Source organism: Mirounga leonina, unplaced genomic scaffold (genome assembly GCF_011800145.1).
Source record: "Mirounga leonina isolate KUSES-001 unplaced genomic scaffold, KU_Mleo_1.0 Mir_151, whole genome shotgun sequence".
NCBI lineage: Eukaryota > Metazoa > Chordata > Mammalia > Carnivora > Phocidae > Mirounga > Mirounga leonina.
This window is the reverse complement of record NW_023270377.1, coordinates 27,216,865-27,236,444: the sequence shown is the minus strand read 5'-3', so window position 1 is coordinate 27,236,444 and position 19,580 is coordinate 27,216,865. Positions and strand designations below refer to the sequence as shown.

The following is a 19,580-nucleotide window of genomic DNA, read 5'->3' as shown; positions in this document are numbered from 1 at the left end:
AAATGAATTTTCACTGTAATTTTATTTATTGATGAAGAATTTACAACTGTGTTTTCACTTTTTGTTTTTATTTCCAGATCAGCTAGCATTACTAACCTGTCACTGGATCGATCTGGTTCTCCCATGATATCTTCATATGAGACATCTGTCAGTCCCCAGGCTAACCGAACCTATGTTAGGACAGAGACCACTGAGGATGAACGCAAAATTCTTCTGGTACTGGTCCAGTATCTTTGCTATTTTTGAGCATAAATATTATGTATCTCACTGATTTTTCTTTTTTTTTTTTTTTTAAAGATTTTATTTATTTATTTGAGAGAGAGAGAATGAGAGAGAGCACATGAGAGGGAGGAGGGTCAGAGGGAGAAGCAGACTCCCCGCCGAGCAGGGAGCCCGATGCGGGACTCGATCCTGGGACTCCAGGATCATGACCTGAGCCGAAGGCAGTCGCTCAACCAACTGAGCCACCCAGGCGCCCTATTATGGCTTTTTAAAATTTTTTTTTTTTTAAAGATTTTATTTATTTATTTGAGAGAAAGAGAATGAGAGAGAGAGAACACATGAGAGGGGATAGAGTCAGAGGACGAAGCAGACCCCCTGCCGAGCAGGGAGCCCGACGCGGGACTCGATCCCGGGACTCCAGGATCACGACCTGAGCCGAAGGCAGTCGCCCAACCGACTGAGCCACCCAGGCGCCCCCACAAAGACATGTTTTATCCTCATCTTAGTATTCCTGCTGGAGCTGGCAATAAACTATGCACCAGTATAAACGGTAGTAGAGTCTGTAATAACATCACCTTAGATGTGCTTAGAGAACTCCAAGGGGACTTAGAAGAAATTCGGCATCTGGTTTTAAGTGTGCTTTCAAACGGCTCTGAGTTTACCTATTTTGGGGGGTCTGTACCCCTCTGCTGCCTGGAAAACTATCAGTAGAGACAACCTTTCCTGAGTTGTGATGCACGTGGACTGGTAAATGCACTTTGGCCTATGGGGCTATTGTTGAAATGACATGAGAAATGACTTGCCGGTCTAGTGGCAATTGATGAATAATAGCAAGGTATCTAGAGTGCTCTGTTTTTACTATCTTCTTTTTCTTTCTTTTTAAAAAGATTGTGTTTGTTTATTAATTTTAGAGAGAGAGCGAGCGAGCAAGGGGAGAGGCAGAGGAAAAGGGAGAGGCAGAGACTCTCAAGCAGATCGCGTCCTGAGCATGGAGCCCAGTGCGGGGCTCAATCTCACGACCCTGAGATTATGGCCTGAGTTGGAACCAAGAGTCAGACACTTCATCGACTGAGCCACCCAGGCACCCCGCTTTTATGATCTTATTTTCTAGTTATAGTATTAATGCGCATTTGTTGGAACATGGTAGAAATTACGGAAAAGGTATATCAAAGAAAACTTTCTGGCCTTTAAAACCTTCTTTCTTTGGAAAGATAAGGAAGCCCAAATGCCTTCCATGCCTGTATACTCAACCCACCTAATGTTACAGAAGAGATAAAGGAGAAAATGAAATATGTAAGGGCCAGAAAAATAGAGTTTTATTATTTTTTTAATGGAGTAAATTTTGACCAACAAAATGCTTTTCTTTTATCATTTGACTAGGGGAAAATGTATTTGACACTTGACATCTCTGAAAAGATGAAGTTTAGACCTTAAGATTGGCCATGAGGTACCTTTGACCCCTAATCTACAAAAAAGGTTGTTTTCATCAAACTAAAAAACTTGGCAGTGGCAACAAACAACCTCAGCCCACATCAGTCTCTATCCTTTGGGGGCATCTGGGTGGTGTAGTCAGTTAACCGCCTGACTCTTGATTTCATCTCAGGTCATGATCTCAGGGTCATGAGATCAAGACCTGCATCAGGCTCCTTGCTGGGTGTGGAGCCTGCGTACAGTTCTCTCTCTCAGGGTACCTAGGTGGCTCAGTCAGTTGAATGTGCGACTCTTGGGTTCTGCTTGGGTCATGATCTCAGGGTCCTGGGATTGGGCCTCTTGTGGGGCCCCATGCTCAGCACGGAGTCTGTTTGTCCCTCTCCCTCTGCTCCTCCTCTCTCTTGCTCTCTCTCTCTCATAAATAAAATCTTAAAAAAAAAAAGAGTCACTCTCCCTCTCTCCCTCTGCCCCTCCCATATTTAGTTCCCCTGCTAGAATATGTGCTTCATGAGAAGGGGACCCTATCCATCTTGTTTCTTGCTGTTTCTCTAGGGCTTGGCACAGAATAGGTTCTTAAAAGATCCTATTGAAATAATGAATGACAAAATGAATGAATCTCTATTCTTACACTAGCACCTCATTGTTGATTGACTATTTAATAACTGTTAATGCTATTACTTCTTTATTCTTTTACCAAGTTTTCTTGACGGTTCTTGCATGTTTTTCTTCCCAACAGACTTTAATTGCTTTTTCAAAATGTCTCCCCAATCTCATTTGGCTTTTGATTGAAAAATGCATTCCACTTTTAAATTTGTGAACACTTAGTACATTTGTAATATTGACTTACCATGTGCAAATATGCTACATCTTTCCATTTATTAAAAATAAATCTTAAGTCCTATGCCTAAAAAATTAGTTCCCACTTTTAATGGTAAAATGAAAGGCACGAAAATCACTTATAAGAATTTTAATCTATAAGAAACGAATAAATTTAGGCTTGGAAATCTGGAGTCGTAGGTATTAGTTCCAGTCGTACCCCAGATTGTGTGGCTTCCGGATGCAGTCAAAGGATCAGAGTTCAAACTACCTTGTCCATTATCAGGGGCTGGCTGGAGGGATGGAAGGGGTGGAGGAGGGTGTGTCTGCACTGGTTGGATAAGCTCTAGGTAATCATTATCTTCTTCAAGAAGAGACGAAATATTACCTACATGTCTACAGTGCCTCTTCAGCAATTTGAAAATATGAGTTCTGGAAGCTGAAAGTGTTTTCAATAATCTAATCTGGACTGACATGAGGCTATAGTTTTTAATCTGTCCCACAATGAGAAGATTCATGTTTGGTTGTAAAAATACTGTAGTTAAGTATGGGGAACCTGGACCCTTCTGCAGGTGGCTTATAATATGCAGAATATACACCTTGTGACATTTCTAACACCTGAAATCTGGCTCAAGGTTCAAATAAAGGATTCAGAACCTTTCAACTGCTAGATTACCACATCTCAAATCTTTAGGATAAAGATTTTTTTAAACCACAATTTCTGGGGATGTCTGTTGCTTGGTTATAAAATGAAAGATTTTATTGAATAAATTTTCTTTGACATGGGCTTTGGTAAGTAAATGAACTACGTAATTTTCCAGACACAGGCTCTAAGTTTTGAGTGCTGAATAGTGCTTAAATCCCCCTTTCTGTATAATAGCAAATACCACCCCAGTCCGTTCAATGCCTCCACGATTTCTTCTAGACTTGATATTAATTCTAAAGCCATGTACTGTCTCTGAAAGTGGAATTCTATAAAGAAGATCATTCAGAAAGATGACAGAGATGACAAATACTCTACTGTAAGCCTCTCCATTACAGGGTTTAGATTGAATGAACTCACTATTGTAACCACTGGAACATAGTAGTGTACACATTAATCTGAGGAAAAATTTAAAGAATTTAGTGAAAAAGAGTTTTTCTCTAGCTTTCCTTTTCAGGTTCCCGTTTCTTAAGTTTCTAGTTACACGGTCTCTAACTTAATGTTTGCTTGGTTAAATCCAACTTTTCTGTTACCATCTTTTTCTATAAGATTTTATTTATTTATTTTAGAGAGAGAGCGAGAGAAAGTGCACAAGCAGGAGAAGGGGCAGAGGAAGAGAGAGAATCCTCAAACACACTCTGCGCGGAGCGCGGAGATGGATGTGGGGCTAGATCTCAGGACCCTGCGATCGTGACCTGAGTTGAAACCAAGTCAGATGCCTAACTGACTGAGCCGCCCAGGTGCCCCTCTGTTAGCATTTTTGAACAAGGCTTAGTCTCATTCCTGACTGGGTTCAAACTTAGAGTGAAAGTTTGGTAAGTTCTGCAGATTGTTTTTAAGAGTACTTTTTATTTGTCTTTGGAGTGAGAAGCAGATGCAGCGAGTGATGAACACAAGCCCTGAATAATAGGGACTGGCATTTTCATCCTAGGTCCACTCTTACCTCTAGAGGGTAGGTAGGCAGAGCTCAACTTAGCAGGGCCAGGCCCACCGTGATGTATATACAGATTGTGCCCTGCTCTAGGTCCCACTTGATTCACCAAGAGGGTTGTAGTAGGTTGAGTTGTGGTCCCCCCAAAGAAGTCCAAGTCCTAACTCCCGGTATCCATGCGTGTGACCTTGTTTGGCAAAAGGATCTTTGCAGATGGCATTAAGTAAAGGATCTCGAGATGGGATAATTCTAGGTTAACTGGGTGGGCCCTCAATCCAGTGACAAGTATTCTTTTAAGAAGAGAGAAAGACATGGGGCACCTGGGTGGCTCAGTCACTTAAGCATCTGCCTTCGGCTCAGGTCATGATCCCAGTGTCCTAGGATCAAGCCCCAAGTTGGGCTCCCTGCTGAGTGGAGAGTCTGCTTTCTCCTCTCCCTGGGCCCCTCCCCTTGATAGTGCTCCCCCACTCTGTCAAATAAACAAATAAAATATTAAAAAAAAAAGAAGAAGAGAGAAAGACATAGATAGGGATAGAGGAAGAGGAAACATAGGAAAGTATTTCTTCACAGAAAGATGGGGATGGAGATTGAAGCAATGAGTCTACAAGCCATGGAAAGCCAAGGATTGCTGGCAAGCACCAGATCAGACGATCAGAGGGAGGCAGGGAAGGGGTTCTCCCTCAGACCCTCCAGAGGGAACCAATCCTGCTGACAATTGGATTTGAGACATCTGGCTTTCCCAACTACGAGAATAAATTCTCTTGTTTTTAAGCCACCAAATTTGTGGTAATTTGTTGCAGCTGCAGTAGAAAATTAATACAGGTGCTTTCTCTACGGCATTTCAGGGGGCAGGGAGGCTGTTTTCTAAAATTGTACGAAAGCCTCTGTAGAGCTAACAGTGGCCCTGAGTCCCATTATGTGACCCCTGCCCACTTCCAGGGTCACTGCTTCCCATTCTCTCTCTTCACCCCCATTCCCTTGGCTAAGTCCTGTTTGCCAGAACTTAAACTTCAAAATTCAGCTCAGGGAACTCACTGTTTGGGAAGCGTTCCCTGAGAGCCATTTCCCCACCTCTAGTCAGGTTTATGCTTCCCCCTGAGGCCTCCAGGTCATGTCTGTCAATACTTACGATATCATGTTGTATTCTCCGCTTACTTGGCTTGCTTCTCCTGCAGTCTGCAAGCTCCTTATGGGCAGTGTGAATGCTCTTGGACCTCTAGCAACTGGCGAAATTCTTGTCTCATGGTAGGCACTCCAGTGTTTATGGAACCAATGGAAAAAATGTTGAGTGGCAGGGCTACCAGGATTGTGAGTTGAGCTTTGGTGAATGCCACTCTAGTATGTGGCGTTCCCCCCACCCCCACACCACTAAGCAATTCTCCAATTCTCAGCAGACACTGACCAAGTGTCCCACAAATTTAACCTAAGTCCGATACTACCTACCTAGAAACAGTGTTCGGTCTCATAGGCTAAAGGCTCAGTCTCACAAGACTGCTCCCACTTCAGATGCCAGTCACAAGTTGCTACCCGTGCTTCTGACCAACTGGCTGTAAATCCATGAGCCCCTCCTTGAGTTCAATTAATTTGCTAGTTTACTAGCTATAACTCAGGAACAGACAGCTGCAAGAGATGCCTAGGGTAGGTTATGTGGGGAGGGCCGGGGAGCTTCCATGACTTCTCTGAGACCACCACTCTCCCCAAATCTCTAGCTGTTCATTAATTCAGAAGCTCCAAAATGCTATACTTTGGGGATTTTTATGGAGGCTTCATCAGGTAAGCCGGATCGACCCTTGACTCAATTTGCCGCCGCTCTCCAGAAAATGGGGGATGGAGCTGACGGTTCCAAGCTGCTGATCATGGCTGATCCTGGCTTGGTCTTTCTGGGCACCAGTGCCATACAGGAGCCCAAGCAAAGTTGCCTGGTTAGAACAAAAGGCACTCTTACCATCCTAGAAATCCCAGGGAATTTCAGAGCTCCATGTCAGGATTCAGGATCAAAGACCAGAATTAGAACAAAAGATGCTCCTAGTGTTCTTTTCATTTATGAAATTACGAAGTTTTTTTTTGTTTTGTTTTTTGGGTTTTTTTTTTTTGTGGTTCTTATTTTTTTTTTTATGTTAATCCCATACATTACATCATTAGTTTTAGATGAAGTGTTCCATGATTCATTGTTTGTGCATAACACCCTGTGCTCCATGCAGAATGTGCCCTCCTCAATACCCACCACCAGGCTAACCCATCCTCCCACCCCCCTTCCCTCTAGAACCCTGTTTGTTTTTCAGAGTCCATTGTCTCTCATGGTTCGTCCACCCCTCTGATTTCCCCCGCTTCATTCTTCCCCTCCCGCTACCTTCTTCGTCTTCTTCTTTTTTTTTTTTCTTAACATATATTGCATTATTTGTTTCAGAGGTACAGATCTGAGATTCAACAGTCTTGCACAATTCACAGCGCTTACCAGAGCACATACCCTCCCCAGTGTCTATCACCCAGTCACCCCATCCCTCCCACCCCACCCCCCACTCCAGCAACCCTCAGTTTGTTTCCTGCGATTAAGAATTCCTCATATCAGTGAGATCATATGATACATGTCTTTCTCTGTTTGACTTATTTCACTCAACATAATACCCTCCAGTTCCATCCACGTCGTTGCAAATGGAAATTACGAAGTTTTAAGAGCTCTGTGCCAAGAACTGGGGGCAGAGACCAACACATGTTTTCTATTATTTTGGAGCAACAGAGGTTAAGTCATGAGATGTATCTGCCCAGTGGAAAGGGTGTCTTTTTCCAATTCACTATGGAAGGTGCCTATGGGCTAGAGAGGCCCCATGGTGGATGGAGGATCGACTTATTTGGGGTAGTAGCAAGGCTGTGGTTCCAGAATTTTTTTCCTATTAGTGAAGCATCCTGGATAATCCATGTAGCAAAGATAGAACCCTTTAGGAAATCTGTAGAATAAAAGTGTGGTTCCAACTTCAGTGGGTATGGAGATCTTCCTGAGTAGTAAACACTCATGGAGTATTTCTAGTAAACAGAGAGGTAAGAGGTCAGAAGTTCCATAGACTGAAAAAGGAACGATAAGATCTGTCTTTTTACATCCAGGCTGCTTAACTAAACATTTCCCAACACTTTTCCTCAGTAAACACGTAGGATTCTGATTTTGCCAACCCTCTCCTATTTATCTCCAAGTTCTTTAAATTAAATAAAATTAATGTTGTGTATTTAAGAAATATTTATAACCCTATTCTTCAGTTAACTTTGCAATAATTTCATTCCCATTGTTGTGGCAAGAACACACAGGTTGTCACCCTAAAAATAGGGGCTCTAGAATCAAACTATCTGGGTTTGAATTCTACCTTTGCTGCTTAACCATCTGTCGAGGGCTGTATTTTCCCAGGTGGCAACAACAGCTCTCCTGTCCCTCATGGTCTTTCTTAGAAAGGGATGTCAATGCTACTCTCATCAAGGTGGGGAGGGGGTGCATTTCTCCCCTTGAATCTGGACAGGACTGTAATTATTATAGAAGTGAAATTGTGTGACTTCCAAGACCAGGTCTTAAAGGCACACATGGACTATTACTCAGCAATAAAAGGAATCAACTATTGATGCACGCACAGTTGGATGGATCTAAAGGGCTTGAGGTGTAGTGAAGAAGCCAATCTCAAGAGTTTACAACTATATAATTTCATTTATGTAACTTTCTTAAAATGATAAAACTATGGAGATGGAGAACTGTTCAGTGGTTGCTAGGGGACAACTACGGGGCTGGGGAGAGGTGGGAGAAACTCTAAAGGGATAGCATGAAGGAGTCCTTTTGGGGAACCGTTTTTTATGTTGATTGTGATGACTATATATATCTTAACAGGGAATCAAATTGCACAGAACATAGACACGCACACGCAAAAACACACAAATGAGTGCCTGTAAAAACTGGTAAAACAGAATAAATTCACCACCTAGTTTTGTAGCATTGGGCAAATGTCAATTTCCTGGTTATAATACTGGTCTACAGTTATAGAAGACCACACTATTAGGGGAAGCTGAATGAAGGGTTCATGGAACTCTATAACTGTATTTCAATTTCCTATTAAGTCTATAATTAACTGGAAAAAAAAAAAACCAGTTTAAAGGCAATACAGCTTTTACCTGTCCTCTACAGATGCTTGCTTTTAGAGCCCAGCTGGGATGCAATGGGGGAAGTCCAAGCCACGTGGAGAGGTCATGTGTGGGGTTCTTGATGACAGCCCCATCTTGGATCCTAGCCAGCAGACACACGAATGAGGAAACATGACAGGACACGAGACGACTCCAGCCACAGCCACTATCTGACTGCAACTGCACGGGAGACCCCGAGCGAGAATCCCGAAGTGAGAACCGCCTCGCTGAGTGCAGTCGACCTCTGGAACCATGAGAGGTAAGAATAAAGTGATTAATAGGGTTTTAAGCCATTACGTTTTAAGATAATCCGCTCTGCAACAAAAGATGAACAGAGTACCATCAGTGTGATCCAGGCAGCTCTGTGCCTCAGTTTATCTACGAAATGAAAAAATGGTGGTACCTGCCTCCCAGGGCTACTGCAAACAAAACAAGTAATCAAGTAAAGGATCTAGGGCAGTGTTTCTATGAGACTGGTAAATATTAGCTACAGGTATTATTACTGTGGATCCAAATTATAACAAAAGGACAAGCAAGATATGGAATAGCGCATTTAGCTCTGGGTCAGTTCCAGAATGACACTAAATCACTCGTCCTCTCTTATCCCCAGAGATTGGGAGTGAACCACGGGAACTTGGCAATAGAGTGGCTTCTATCTTGAGCACATCCTTAGATGACCTCTATCCTCTGGTTGGCCTGTGGGATAAATGTACATTCTAAATATAAATGATGGTTTTATTAGGTTACCCTCTCCCCCTCAACCCCAGAGGGAGTAGCTTTTTTTCTTCTCTATGGGTACAAACCTTTAGAGCTAAACGTGTTTGTGGGTGCTTATCAAGGAATGTTCTTTTATGGAAAATGTCTGTTGCTTGAACAACACTTATTTGGTAATAAACAGCATTAAGAAAAGCCCTACATCTCTTTTTTTTCCAATTTGAGCACAGAGTATACTGAATCAAATTATCTTTAAGGCCCCTCTTTCAGTGTGTACCACTTATTTTTAAAAGAACTACAATTCCCACCCAACCCTTATTTCCTGACTCCGCAGTTCCTGCCAACGTCCCGATGGGTCAGGCCAGCAGACAACCTTGGAGAGGAGAAACCACAGAAGGGGAGGCAGAATTGATTACGAGGGGCCTGGGATCCTGAGACCACCCCCAGGGAACCTGAATTCTCTCCAAGGGCTAATGTCTGTCAGAAACCAAGGAGGGGCCATTTCACCCAAGGTGCTGACCTCAGCCCTGGCAGGGCAGGGACCCGCTGCTGCAATAGAAGCCCTCGGCAGCATTTGGAAAAGCACTTAGAACTTCCGACTTGGGAAAATGCCAAATCATTAACCCTTAGGCTCCAGTTCTTGCCCCTGACCTGTATGGGTTTTTAGAGGTTGCCTTGGCATCTGGATTCACTGTGGCTAACTCATTCCCGCCAACCCTGTCAGTAATACTTAATCCCTAGGCAGAAATGAGAGAGAAAATTGATGTGTGGGACTGAGGGGAGGTGAGGGGGTGTTGTGGCAGGAGATACTGGGGAAAGCAGAGGTCTGGACACACACACACACACACACACACACACTTACACAGATGATGGAACAGTTTTTGCATCAGTGTGAACTCTATTTATCTGTTTATCACAAAACAACATTCAAATATAACCTGGGTTTACCACGTCTCCCCACTGTAGCTGTCACGGTGGTGATAGCATATTTCCTGAGGTATCTTTGATTACCGGCCATTATCATTCAGGTTTTCACATCCAAAGTGGCTTTAAGTGCCAATGTGCATTGTATCCAGGAGATTCTGGGGAGAATATCATAGAGTTGCCTGAAAACGAGGACAAATATCCCAACAGCCAGGGAATCCAGAACTCCTGACTTACAAACGACCCACAGCTGGCCCTGCCACTCTTCCTACCCCATCACTGGGAGTTCTTAGAGGATTGGCAGTGACACCAAACCCAGTTGAGCTGTTTGATAGAGTCTCTGGGTCCGGAAGTGGAAGAAAGGAAGAAAGGAAGGAAGTTGAAAACAGGCTGGAAAGCGGACCTCAGAGAAAGTCTCCCCCACACATATACTACCGATGCAGCAGAGGGAATAAAGTCAATAACACACCTTAAATTGTATCTATTAGGAATTACTTGCAATTAATCATCATCATCATCCTCTTTTTAAAATGGATGCAATTAGCCAACAAAAACCTTGTGTAAATTTACTCTACCTCGTGTTTTTTTCCTAAACCCTTTTCATAGTTCTCAAATTTCCCCATTTAGAACAATCACCAGAGAAGCTTGCGAACCCAGAGATTCCTGGAGCCCTGCCTTCAGTGTCTGATTCAGTAGGGAGAGCCCAGGAACCTGCATTTGAATATCTACTGGGGTTTCCGATTGAATTCTCCAACTGAGTGTTCTGCCCATCCTGGTGAGTCTCATATGGGTGGCCTTTGGTTCATATTTTTTAAGAAACATTTTTATCTAGCTAGATGCACTGAGCAAATGGTAGTTTGCCTTCTATTCTGCTGCTTGCAAGCTGACCCTGGACAAGTTACTTTTATTCTCTGGGCTTCAGTGTCCTCTTGAGTAAAATGCAGTGATAGATGGTGGTGGGAACAAATTGAAGATGCATGTAAGAGATGACACACACAAATGTGAGTTCCCTCAAACTTTGCCCCAGCTACAAACTGAAGACTTACTCCGTTGCTTCTGCAATAAATTGTGCTCTAGTGCCAGACAATTGATTTATGCAAACTTTTGAAACATGGTCTAATTGCAAGCTTGCAACTTAAAGCTGGGACAAAATTAACCTTATTTATGGAACACCACGTGACCAGAAACAACTTACTTCCTCGTGCTACAGACTGTCAGTATAAATGCTCTGAACAATTACTTTGCACAGAACTCTGTCTACACACTCTTTTCTATAACTCCAGTTTCCACACGGTATTTCCATTTATGCATCCCAACCACTCACATATGCTGGTGGTTTATCACTCTCTTCCCTTCTCAGAACTCTTCAGGGACTCACGCTTCTCCTTTCTTTGTATTTCTTTCCTGGTCCACCCTACCCCACCCTCAAAATAGTAACTGATTTATTTTCCATAAGGTTAACACATATGCTTAAGACATAATCATGCCAATTGAGACTAAAAGTTCAAAAGTGCCTACTCACTTTGTATTTGAGTAAACCACAAAACTGGATCCTCCATGAGCAATTGATGTAATTATTGAAATAAATTATTTATATTTGTGTTACAAAAGTTGCCTGTATATTTTATACATATGGGCCCTTAGTGCCGATCTAAAATTTTATATAATCTTGCCAGCTCCCCTCTCTTTGAGTAGTGTGAAAATGGTGTAATATTAAGCTTCAAGGGGCCAGGTCCAAGTCTCACTCACCACAGTGTGTCCAGTGCCTAGGCCAGTGCCTGGCACACAGTGGACCCTCAAATCATGTTTGTTGAATGAATGCATAGGTTTAGAGTTTCCATAGGAGCTGAAGTTTTCTTAGAGCTTTATTCAGTTGTTCAGGTGATGTCCTTTACTTTGTTCGCACGCCAATAATGGTTCTATGGCCTTTGTTCAACGTGATTCCTAATCAGAGATGGCAGAAAATGTCAGTTCAGGAGATGAGAATGTTGTAAGCTTCATACAAATGAGTAAAACATGAATTTAAAAATCCTAGTATGCCTTTTAGAGTATGATTATCAAGAGTTGCCAGTGATTTTTTTTTTTTTAGTTTATGTTCACCTTGGTCTCTAACATCTACCTATGTGCCTACCCCTTTCCAGAGGAATTAGCTTTTCCCCTATCTTTGACACTGACCTCCTCTGTCTTCCAGATTGTTCCTTCTTTGTCCTTCACTGATTCTTCTTCTGGCTTCCTAAATGTGGCCCATCAGTGACCATCTATTGTTCTCATTTTGCCCTTTTCTCCTGCAGCGAATCTACAAGATTTCAACTATTGTCTACATCTCTGGCCCTGACTTCAATCCTTCATCCTCTGATGCTGCTTGAAATTCCCTAGTTGGGTGTTTTGCCTATCTCAAATTAATTATCTACAACTGAACTCATCTTCGGCTTGGAACCAGTAATCTTCTTGACACTTCTCTTTTTTGACGGTGGTCCCTTAAGTGATTCACTCATCTAGACTCAGAAAAACTCATATTTTTTTTTAAGATTTTATTTTCTTACTTATTTAAGAGAGAGCGCAAGAAACTGGTAGACGTAAGCGTGTGTAATAAATTAGAGTTATTAGCTGTTAAGAACAACTAAAAAGACTTTTTAGGGGTTGGTAGAAATCCAAACTTTCTATACACTAGATTTTTTTTTAAAAGATTTTATTTATTTATTTGAGAGAGAGAGACAGAGAGAGCACAAGCAGGGGGAGAGGCAGAGGGAGAGGGAGAAGAAGACTCCCCGCTGAGCTGGGAGCCTGACATGGGGCTCGATCCCAGGACCTGGAGATCATGACCCGCACCGAAGGCAGACACTCAACCATCTGAACTATCCAAGCACCCCATACACTAGGTTATTTTTTTTTTTATTTTATTATGCTATGTTAATCACCATACATTACATCATTAGTTTTTGATGTAGTGTTCCATGATTCATTGTTTGTGTATAACACCCAGTGCTCCATTCAATATGTGCCCTCTTTAATACCCATCACCAGGCTAACCCATCCCCCCACCCCCCTCCCCTCTAGAACCCTCAGTTTGTTTCTCAGAGTCCATAGTCTATCATGGTTCGTCTCCCCCCCCTCCGATTCCCCCCGCTTCATTTTTCCCTTCCTACTATCTTCTTTTTTTTTTTTTAACATATAATGTATTATTTGTTTCAGAGGTACAGTTCTGCGATTCAACAGTCTTACACAATTCACAGCGCTAGATTATTTTTTAAATGTTGGTATGCCAATAAGATGCTAGGTGTTTCCTTGGGATATATCCATTGACAGGTTTTTAGGCTGAACAGATTCTGGTAGTAAAAAGGGGAGTTCAACGGTAATCTAACTACCCTCAGCAATCATTCCAATTGAAGGCCATTCCTACATATAGATTCAACTATTTTCAAGTGTGTCTGGGCTGGGTTTTCTTTTTCCCTCAGCACTTTCAATGTATCTTTCCATTGCTTTCTGGACTCCATGGTTCCTGATGAGAAATTAGCTATTAACTTTATTGAGGATCCCTATACATGATAATTAGCCTCTCTCTTGCTACTTTCAAGATTTTCTCCTTGTCATTGACTTTTTTAAAAATTATGTTCAGTTAGCCACTGTATAGTACAACATTCGTTTTTGATGTAGTGTTCAATGATTCATTAGTTGCATATAACACCCAGTTCTCATCACAACATGGGCCCTCCTTAATGCCCATCACCCAGCTACCCCATACCCCCCCCTTCTGAGACCCTCAGTTCATTTCCCAGGGTCCATAGTCTCTCATGGTTCGTCTCCCTTTCTGATTTCTCCCCCTTCAGATTTCCCTCCCTTCCCCTGTAGTCCTCCATGCAATTGCCTATGTTCCACATATGAGTGAAACCATATGATAATTCTTTCTCTGTTTGACTTATTTCACTTAGCATAATCCCCTCCAGTTCCATCCGTGTCAATGCAAATGGTGGGTATACATCCTTTCTGATGGCTGAGTAATATTCCATTTTATATATGTACCACAGCTTCTTTATCCATTCATCTGTTGAAGGACATCTCGGCTCCTTCCACAGTTTGGCTATTGTGGACATTGCTGGTATGAACATTGGGGTGCATGTGCCCCTTCTTTTCACTACATCTGTATCTTTGGGGTAAATACCTAGTAGTGCAATTGCTCAGTTGTAGGGTAGCTTTATTATTTTTTTATTTTTTATTTATTTATTATGTTATGTTAATCACCATACATTACATCATTAGTTTTTGATGTAGTGTTCCATGATTCATTATTTGCGTATAACACCCCGTGCTCCATGCAGAATGTGCCCTCTTTAATACCCATCACCAGGCTAACCCATTCCCCCACCCCCCTCCCCTCTAGAACCCTCAGTTTGTTTCTCAGAGTCCATCGTCTCTCCTGGTTCATCTCCCCCTCTGATTTCCCCCTCTTCATTCTTAACACCTTGAGGAAACTCCATACTGTTTTCCAGACTGGCTGCACCAGCTTGCATTCCCACCAGCAGTGTAAGAGGGTTCCCCTTTCTCCACATCCTCGCCAACATTTGTTGTTTCCTGTTTTGTTAATTTTTGCCAATCTAACTGGCGTAAGTGCTATCTCATTGTTGTTTTGATTTGTATTTCTTGATGGCTAGTGATGTTGAGCATTTTCTTTTAATAGATTCTTCTTAATGGGCTGTGGTGACATCTACTGCAAGGTCAGATTACCTCACAGTTATTGTAGTGGCTTTATATTTTTAATTTTTTAAAAAAAGGTTTATTTGAGAGAGGGTGCATGTGTACAAGCAGGGGGAGGGGCAAAGGGAGAGGCACACTCCCCAGTGAGTGGAGCCCACCACTGGGGCTCAATCTCAGGACCCTGAGATCATGACCTGAGCTGAAATCAGGAGTTGGAAGCTCAACCAACTGAGCTGCCACCCAGGTGCCCTGACTATATATTTTTAAGCTGTGGCTTTGAACCATATGAAGTTTATATCAGAAAAAAACATGGTATTAGCTACGTAAAAGATAACCCAATGACTTGATCCTTACTATGCTATTTTTAGGCAAAATAGTTAGTGGCCTGCTATACCTTAAAGGTGACTGACACATTATATAATTAAAATAACCGTCTGCAACTATTTCAAGTGGAAAGGCTCATTAATTCTTGTCTCTGAGAGGATATCCCATGCACATCTTTGTTTCTGATGGAAGCACTAAAATGGGTTAATGTCTCAGGTACAATGCAAGTAATAAGATTCAAATACCATGTCTGTATACAAAATCACGAGTGAGTCCATAGCTGGAGACTTTGAGAAAGATAAGAGCTCAAACCACTCCCCCAAGTTGGAGAATTGGACTAGGAGTAAATGTGTGAGTAGGAAAATTCCATCCTTTATGTGTCTCAAATCTCCTCCTGTGCTCAGCTGGGAAGTTTATTTATTTATTTTTTTAAGATTTTATTTATTTATTTGACAGAGAAAGAGAGAGAGCACAAGCAGGGGGAGCAGCAGAGGGAGAGGGAGAAGCAGACCCCTTGCTAAGCAGGGAGCCCGACGCGGGGCTCGATGCTGGGACCCTGGGATCATGACCTGAGCCGAAGGCAGACGCTTAACACACTGAGCCACCCCTCGGCTGGGAGTTTATGAAGTGGTTACATCAGGCCTGATACTTTTCCAGCAATTGACTGAGCAAGTAGGACAGATAGCACCGAACCAGGGGAGTTAGCAACTGTGCTAGAGGGTAAGGATTCCAGCCATCAGAGTCCCGATAAAGGTGTTGTTTACCCTGCTGTAGCTTCAGGAAATTTGGAGAATATATTCATGGAAAGCGAGACCCAAGTTAACTCCAAATAAAGTCTAAAAAGTCTTCCCGTTATAATAGTAAAGAATCTCACTAAAACACTGTTAAAAGTCAGTGACTCAAAACCCAAGCTGGTTGGCTCTTAGAATTAGTACAGTGTGAATCCCTGGTATAGCCTGACCTGAAGAAAAGTACCCCCATCTAGAGGCTGTGGGTCTTATGAGACACTGGTGTCCCAAGAGAGTGTCAGGATTAGAGGATGTACTCAAATCTATTTGTTGGGTGAATTGTGTTCAAAGATAAAAGAAACAAACAAGCAAAAGGATCCCTCATATAAAGAATTTGATCCAGATGCCAAAACCAGATTAAAAACTTTGGCTGAGATCCAAGTTGTAGGTCTTTATAGAATAGTACGAGGGTGTGCTAATTAATTTGCAGCAATGAGTAGGCTGGCTCAAATAATAAAAATAGGAACATGATTTAAAAAATAAAGCCACTGGGCGCCTGGGTGGCTCAGTCATTAAGCGTCTGCCTTCGGCTCAGGTCACGATCCCAGCGTCCTGGGATCGAGTCCCACGTCGGGCTCCTTGCTCGGCAGGAGGCCTGCTTCTCCCTCTCCCACTCCCCCTGCTTGTGTTCCTGCTCTCGCTATATCTCTCTCTGTCAAATAAATAAATAAAATCTTAAAAAAAAATAAAATAAAAAATAAAGCCACTGAGTAATTTTAGCAAATGGAGTAACTCCAACCAGAAAACATGGAATATTTAAGTGAAACAGATTAAAGTAGCTTTAGAGTATTAGAATCAAAATTCAGAGTCAGAGTTAAATTTTTAGTTTCTATCATATAATTTAAACATTTCAAAGTTTACTTGGGAAATTCACAGTAAAACCCTGTAAGAAATGCCTGAATATCTCTTGAAGTAGGAAGAAAAGGAGAAACTTGAGCTAGTGATTTTAAAAGAGGAAAATGTGATTCAGTTAGAAAATGTCTTGGAGCTTCATCTCTGAACATATAAAGAGTACACCAGGCAAAGCAAGGCAAAGCCAACCAGGAAGAGAGTAATTCTTAGGCAGAAGTCAAATGAGAGCTTTACACCCAAGTACTCCTAACAAGAAAGTGTCATGGATTCATCAAGGTGAGAGAAGGGAAGTCCAAAAAGCCACCTAAGGACGCTCAAGCATCTCTATTCATAATTCTTGGTGTGCAGTCCAGTTGAAATTACAGGGGTAGAGCATCTTCTCAGAGAAACACTTCGCAGCTTGTGTTTGAAAAGGCTAGAGACAATGTGACTGGAATGTGTCACTCTTTCAAAGGCAAAACAGAAGGCCTGAACAGCAGGGTCAGCTGACATTGGAGAGAAAGTTCTTGATTTGTCTCCGGAGAGTGTGGCCCTGTGTCATTAGTCCATGGGATTCAGAGCAGGTTTCCTAATATATTTGTTAACCTTTTTATTGTGAAATAGAGTTGATACAGTAGACCACAAAAAACAGTTTAATAAATTATTACAAGGCATTCTTATAATTATCACCCATGTTAAGAAATAGAACACTGGGTGAGGTGCCTGGGTGGCTCAGTCGGTTGAGAGTCTGACTCTTGATTTCAGCTTAGATCATGATCGCAGGTCATCAGATCGAGCCCCACGACAGGCTCCATGCTGGGTGTGGAGCCTGCTTAAGATTCTCTCTCTCTCTCTCCCTCTGCCCCTCTATCACTTCAATGGTATTTCTGCCCAAAATGCGTAACTTGAATCTAATTACAAGGGAACATCAGATAAACCCAAACTGAGGGACATTCTACAAGATAACTAGCTTGTACTCTTCAAAAATGTCAAGGTCTAGAGAGACAAAGAAATGCTTAGAAACTGTTTCAGGCAAAAGGAGGCTTAAGAGCTATGATCAACTGAATGCGATATATGATCCTAGATCGGACCTCAGAAGGAAACCTGTAAAGATTACGGGAGCAGTTGCTGAAATTTGAATAGGGACCGTATCGTATTATATCAATGTTAAATTTCCTGACTTTGACAATCGTATTATGGTTATATAAGAGGATGTCCTCGTTCTTAGGAAATACACACTGGATTATTTAAGGGTGAAGGGGCACAATGTCTTCAAATTCCTCTGAAATGGTTCAGGAAAGTGTGTGTGTGTGTGTGTGTGTAGGGAGGGAGAAAGTCAAGAGAGAGACAGAACAAAAAAGGGTGCAAAAGTAAAAAATTGGAAATTGGCAAAACATTATGGGACTTCCTCATACAATTTTTATAATTTTTCTATAAGTCTGAAATAATATCAAAATTAAAAGTTACAAACAATGCTATGCTGTCTGCAAAGGTCACCTCTTTGAGTCTGAGATACCATCCAGAGTTGTTCAACTTTTTTGTTCCAGAGGAATTAGCAGTTTGGATGCTGCACTCTCCCTAACGTTAAGAATAGGGCCTATGACGCCTGGGTGGCTCAGTTGGTTAAGTGACTGCCTTCGGCTCAGGTCATGATCCTGGAGTCCCTGGATCGAGTCCTGCATCGGGCTCCCTGCTCAGCAGGGAGTCTGCTTCTCCCTCTGACCCTTTCCCCTCTCATGTGCTCTCTTTCTCATTCTCTCTCTCTCAAATAAATAAATAAAATCTTAAAAAAAAGAATAGGGCCTATGAAATAAAATTTCTAATAGTAGAGAGGTAATAGAATATACAATCTTTCAATATTTACATAAACACTAGTCTTTCTTAATATTTTTTATATTCGTTTCATATCTTACCTCCTTCTCAACAGGAACAGACAAGATGCTTAATGTGGAAGAAATTTTTATGACAGAAATATTCAAATGGAGGATGGAAAATCACTTGTTGGGAGTGCCTTTAGGAGGACTATCTGTATCCAGGAAAAATACAAGGGAGCTGTGATTCTAATTGTGAAGATTAGTTATGAAGTATTTTCAGTTAAAAATTCTACTTAGGAAGTAGTACTTGTAATTGAGAGAATTTTGAAGTGTGGGACTCCTGTCTTCTCTGTCCCTGGATCCTGCTGCCTTCAGTGTTTTGCAAAGCCGGAGTCATTTTCCAGGTCAACAATTCTGATCCTGATGCTGTTACAAAGTAAACCATCAGCCTAGGCATGTATTGGTCAGCATCTGTTCATTTACTAAATATTTTAGAACATTAACTGGTTCTTGGCCAAATACTGATCTGATAGACTTTGAGGTGGGACTTTGCAGCCATGAACATTCATCTGATCACCTTCCAGGATGTTTGTGAGTGCTGGAGGGACCAGTTAAGGTCATCCAATCCAATGGCGTCACTTGTTCCACATGATGCTTTCTTCATCCATCCAAACCTGCAAATGTGCAGGTCCCACAGAAAGAGCCCCAGCTCAGCTACAAGGATTCCTGGCTTCCAAAATGGCCATTGAGGTACTGTGTGTGCCTGATCAAAGTGCCTCTCAAGGCCTCAGTTTCTTTCCCCATAGTACATGGCTACTGCTGGGATGAGGACCTGGTTTTCTTCAGGTGAGAACTGGAAATGTGGGAAACTTCTTTGACGTGTTGCTTTTCCCACATCCCCCAAGGACCCACCGATCCCCATCCATTCTCTTCTCTTCTCGGGGATCCACCCTGCTCCTTCCATCCCCAGTGCAACTGTCCCAGTTCAGATCTTCATCATTTCCCACCTGAAGTATCACAATACCCTGATAACTGGCCTTGCTTCCTGGATTGTGCCCACCACCCCCTCCTCTACTACTATCCATTCTTCATACAAGCTGTGCTATTTTTTAAAGGAAAATATGATCATGTCCCTCCCTTCTTAAGTCTTCATTGGCTTCCAATTAACTTACATGATCATACATATACTCCTTAGCATGTGCCTACACTTGATTCCCTAATATTCCAGTTACCTCCTT

At 42.1% G+C, this 19,580-nt stretch overlaps 1 long non-coding RNA gene across 2 annotated transcripts; it reads left to right on the top strand.

Annotated features, from left to right (window-relative positions):
• Window positions 1–8,322: 8,322 nt before the first annotated feature.
• Window positions 8,323–19,463, top strand: LOC118012095. 2 transcript variants are annotated; one of them, XR_004679607.1, is made up of 4 exons: window positions 8,323–8,514; window positions 10,521–10,668; window positions 12,185–12,332; window positions 18,456–19,463. It is a non-coding gene; the product is annotated as an uncharacterized LOC118012095 (long non-coding RNA). The 2 variants fall into 2 exon arrangements; XR_004679606.1 differs by lacking the exon at window positions 18,456–19,463 and having other exon boundaries at window positions 8,349–8,514; window positions 12,185–12,353.
• The last annotated feature ends 117 nt before the right edge of the window (window positions 19,464–19,580 follow it).